Consider the following 6055-nt stretch of genomic DNA (forward strand, 5'->3'; position numbering starts at 1 on the left):
TTTAATGACACTCTAATTTATTGGAAATAATCTGAAACACTTCAGAGAAAGCTTTTCATCGTTAACGGTGAGTAAAAACCGATAAACAGATCTTTGTATTTCTTTATCTATAACATTGACTTGATTAGATAAATATTTGGAAGTATAGCTGACACATATGAGGCATCCAACTACATAATTGCAAAGGACAAATATACTATCAATACAGATATATGTACATATGTATGTGTTTCATTATATTCCAGCATTTAATTTGAGGTTATGAGTGTTTCGAAAATAGCTTTGCAAGTGAAAGGTGTCATTCAAGTGAAATGAAGCGCATTAATTAATTACACAATATGTACTTTCAAGCAGTGTTAAACACTTTACATGCATAATTAATTTCAACCGATGCGGAGAAAAATCTTTTTCAACTTTGGTACTTAACACTTCTGAATAAAAGAGATTCGTTAACTTTCTGTTTAAAATACAAATATTGGAAAAACTTAATTTTAATAAGAATTGCAGATCTGCATATTTACTTTATCTTCACAGAGTACAAACATGATAAATGCCATATCCAAGATAACTGATAAGCTTATGTCTCCTATGTCAGTATTAAAATATAGACATTTTGATTTCGATTTCACACTAAACTGGTCCAGTATTGAATAAAAATTAACTCTAAGAATTTCATTGCATTGAATTGAGAATTGCATTTTTCTTTGTAACGGACTTAACATGTAAACCGCTTTAGCGTTTATTAAACAATATGTGATTTTGACTTAAGCCACTTTTCCAGATGACCACAGCTATTATATCAATCATGAAGCGATAAGAGTTATTAATATTGTTGCTATGACATATAACCACTTATTTAACAGTTGTTTACATTTACAGACGCGTGCTTTGACATATAGAAAAACTATAAAATTTTCCGCGCAATTGCACTTAAACACTGTTTTTAATTATTTGGAAGCAGTTGAAGAATAAAAGCACTTTTTCTTTATTTTTTTCAGTTTTGCATTTATTTATATTTTATTTTCATTTTAAAATTTTTTTATTTTACTGTTAAGAACGTGTGTGTGAATATTTTGAAATTCATTTTTATGAAAAAAACACATTACTCTATATATAATGAAAGCTAGTAATGATAACCTTTTTTAAAACGTCGGAAGTGAGAGACAACAACACAACATTTTTTTAGTAAAAAATTAATTGAAGCAAGAAGAGTAGATTCCAGGAAGAAAATATGCCCTTTTCGACATTATTAAAATAGAACCCCAAGTGAAATACACGTATTTCTATTTTACTGGTCACATACTGTACTAAGTCGCTCTATAACATGCTGTATTAACTCGCTCTGTGGTCATAGCCAAACCCATTACAAACAAATCATCACTTTCATTATAAAAAAAACTTTATTTCTGGACTTTACCTCGAACATTTTGAACCACGAAGCAAAGATTTTTGAATTGGAGGTCGTGAGGCTCAGCATACAATGATCAAAAAGCTCGACACAGTCTTCTTAACTCAGAAAATTTTCTTTCATTTCATGTTATAATAAAAATTAGCTCCAGAAGATTTATCTTGACAGAGTCTTTTTAACTCAGAAACATTTCTTTTATTTCATGTTATAATAGAAATTATCTCCAGAAGTCTAAGAAAACCATCAAGTAAATGATATTCTAATGATATTCACATATGCTTCAGATTCCATTCCACACACAATTTTCGCTGTTCTAAGAGCATAAAACTATAATGACACGACACCGCATTTACCGCTTTAATATCAAGATAACGTTCTTTAATAATTGACATTTCACAAATTGATTTAGCATCCAACTTCAAAAAAACACTCTATATGCATGACTAATGAACCAATTTAATATTCCAAGTTTATAATCTATATGTAAGTATATTAAAGCATTGCAAAGCTCTTTCACGACCAGACAACCTAGTGATCAACGCATATGTACTCAAATAATAAAGATATTAAGAGAAAATTGTTAAACAAATCGACAACAACAATTATAAGCTATGGAAGATACAACGAGAGAAGGATGTAGCTGCTAAACATGCTAATTTTCAAAGCACGACTTCTTTACATATTTACAGTTTCTCAAATGGGTGAATACCGAGAAATATTGACTTTGAGTCGATATTATTTACATATTTCTGCAATTGTTGTACATAGTTTCATATCTATAAATAGAGAGTGATGTGCTTAGAAATGAGTGAGCAAAGCTTGAGTATTTGAATAATTTAAATAGATACGTATTCAGAACACAAAACACCATTAAATATATTGCAAAACTGATTGATGAATTTTAGCAAACATAACTGTAACAAAAAAATTATTATTTTCAAGAATTTAGAAGACTCAAAACACCGTTTACCATCTCTAACATTACACAATGACTTTCAATCACTCTCGGCATATTTTTATTTACTTTTCGTGTAAAATACTTCATTAATTCGTTTTTTGGTTTTTAATTACTGACTGTGGCTTGATTGCTGACAGAAGCCATCGTTAACAGGTCGCAATTTATCGATTGTTGAACTTTAGTTGGCGAGAGACAATGGTAAAATCAAAATAGCAAACACGCCGCAGCACACAGCTTACATATGCCCGTGGGCCTATTGAACCATTGCTTGCTAGCTTGCTCGATCCCAAGCGCATAGTTTGCAATCATTAGCGTGCAAAATAGTAAAGAAAGAACAGCAAACAATGCGCTCAATCACGATTCCAGCGCCTCTGGCCGGTGTATAAGTATGATAAACGATAAAAACAAAAAAACAACAAAAACAAAAAACAATAATATTTCAAAGTCTGCAACTGCGAATGGGTACATAAGCATGCGATGGGGGTCATTGAACCGCATAAGAATCATAATAGCGCGCGCGCCACTTGCCAGGTAATATCTTCAGCTTTTTTATTTGTATTTTTAATTTAATACTTTCGTGCGTTTCTTTTGCAGCATCGACGAATATGCTAATGAAGCAAGTAATGGGAAGGCGACGAAGTCGGTCGAAACAACAAAAACAGCATAAGAAGTGTTGTAGCTTCGGTATATAGAAGCGTAAACAATATAAACAATAACTGGTAATATAAAAAAGACCCGAAAAGTAAAAGAAGCAATTGGAAAGTCCACTGACGTGTCACATTTACTTTTGAGGGAATGTAGAGCGCATGCACAAACCGCAAATGTAGCAACATCATTTAACTGCGCGTTGCATTGAGGAGTGCCTAACACAATTAGTAACAGTAACGTACAAATTTTACTTTTCCTCACCTATAGAGGTGGTATAAAAAGCAGTCCGTGCCTGCAAGCAAGCGAAATTTTTGCGCCAAATTTTTGACTAGAAACCACTAAATTGAATAAAAGCAGCACAATAGCCAAACAAATGGACGACCACAACAAAAGCGTTGCCTAACAACGTAAACTTTGGCGCTCCCTGAATTTTAGCATTATTTCTACGCTACTTTGCAATTGGGGAAAACGCAGTGCACAAGAAAGGTTAACATATTTGCCAGTGTTTTGCATTTACAAACGACGCCATGCCGCACACACCCCCTTTTGGAGCTGCATTGTTTGCTACAGCTGCCAAATGCTTCCACGTGTTCCGTTCCCGTTGTTTCGGGCATGAGTTTACATTGTGGCTGCTTTCCCTGCTACTGGCCGCCACTGACATTGTACATTTTTTGTTTTTTTCTTTTTTTGTGACGCAGTTCCATTTGCTTTGCTTTATTTATAGTTGTAAACTTAAATTTTTGTTATTACAAAGTTACAACAACCGCTATAACTAGATATTATGTATTTTTGGAATAATAAAGAATTGTTATTAATTGTCTTACCTCAAATTATTCTCATATCTCTTACTGCACTTGAAAATTCTCCAGTTATCTGCTGTTACGCCTTCTAAACGACGTCACACTCGTTACAAACACAGTAATGCGCCGGCAACTTGTGAGCACAACCTGCAATTCGCCCACACCGAAAATCGTATCAACTGTGGCTGCCCACCGCCACCTGCGGAGGGGATTGTTTTGGTTTCAATTTCCCCAATTACTCGACGCAACAATTTTATATGAAACCATAAACACGCCGAACACTCAACACAAATCACTTGCAAAACAGGAAAACACACAAAATTGCACTTCAATTTCTTTTATTTGCTAAAGATGATGCACTCGAAAAATTTGTTGCACACATACACATTTACGCGTTGCGCTTCTTCTCACTACCACATGCAATGTGAAATTTCACTTGTGTTCTATGCAAAAACACAATTTGTACGTGATTTTTATGTTAATTATACAAATAACTTTACGCGTTGGCTGCTCTTTCTATCCGGGGAGCTATCTACCGTGGACCACACGCTATGTTTTGGTGGAAATTCTGTTTACGACTGGCGGAGCAGCACCGCCAAGGAAAAATCAACAACCGACTACTAGCTAATAAGAAATTTGACAGCAGACTGGCCGCCACGGAACGCTTGCTTTTCCAATTCCAATTGGTGGATTTCGCACAGCTGCAGTGTTGCCAGCACAAAAGCGCTTAAATTCTGATTGGAGAATTAAACAACTTTTTTATTATTATTTTATTTTCTTATAATATGTTGTTTTCTTTCTAAATTAAGTTGTTTGTAATGCCTAACTAATTTTCGTTTTTTTTTGGTATTTAACACAATTTACACACATGTATTGTGTTTTTAATAAATAAAACTCTTTGAAATGTCTAACAATACAGAATTGTCACAGGGTGATGCAGGTGCTAATTTTCAATATACAAATTACTCAAGGCACAGAGTGATAAGTTTGCATTTATTACTTCATTTGTAATGTTATTATATTAGGGTGTGCAACTGAGTATATGAGGAGTTATCAATATCGGTTTTATAAATTTAAATATATATAAACATTTATTTAATTAATAAATTACATTTTATTTTAAACAGTAAACACGAATCAACATTTTTAATTTATAAAAATTGTCAATCAACAATGGCTAACAGAAATGATTAAGAAATGGGTGGTCAGTTGAGTCATGGGAGTCTTAGTCGCTATTCTAAAATCTAATATAAAGAACGTCAACAAAAATATGTTTGAGTACATCGTCCTGCAGATGCAATAACCATTATATATTGTGATATGAATTATGGCATTAAAAATTGGTTTTTAGTCCAGCAACCAGCATCTTAAACCCTGTTCTATAATCTGATATAAAGAATGGCATGAAAGAGCGGTTTTTAATCCATCGTCCTGCATCTTATTCTACAATCTTAATTCTTATTCTACAATCTGATATGAAGAATGGCATGAAAGAGCGGTTTTTAGCCCATCGTCCGGCATCTTAATCCTTATTCAGTAATCTGATATGAAGAATGGCATGAAAATGAGGTTTCAGTACATCGCCCTGCTCTTTAATTGTCTACTTAGGCGGTCCGGAGCGAAAGGTTTATGTATCTTTGCACTATAAGAACTGACCAATAAGGAATAAGCTAAGCTCACTGGACTGTGGTATTTGAAGCTGCCTCCGAGCTTCGAGCTGTTGTTCTCCTTTCAAGACCTGCTAATGAAGTGATAACCGCCTACTGGTGATGAATTGAAATTTAATTGCATTACTTACCTTTCGTATTGGCATTGTCTCAACAGTGGCAGACAACAAATTGCTTGCTATTAAGTTTCAAAGTTTCAATAAATAAAAAACAATTTTTTGTATACGTTAAAACGCTTAATCGATTTACTTATTATAAATAATTAATCTTATTGTTGCTTCAATATACAGAAATCGGTTATACGTATACTTGTATAAAAAATTCTATTATATAGAATGCGCAAAAACATAAACATAAACAAAAAACAAATATAACTGAAGTTTCAAATAAAATGTAAACAAGTGAACAAGACAATCAAATATAGTTACTATAATTTGTTTTTTTTTAGTTCAACACCTTTGCATTTCGCTTACTATAATTTAATTTTATTGTTGTAGTTTTTTTATTTTGTATTCTCTTTGAAATCATTACTAGCAACAATGCCGATTGGTAAAAAACAAATACAAATACAAAT

Source organism: Zeugodacus cucurbitae, chromosome 5 (genome assembly GCF_028554725.1).
Source record: "Zeugodacus cucurbitae isolate PBARC_wt_2022May chromosome 5, idZeuCucr1.2, whole genome shotgun sequence".
Taxonomy (NCBI): Eukaryota; Metazoa; Arthropoda; class Insecta; order Diptera; family Tephritidae; genus Zeugodacus; species Zeugodacus cucurbitae.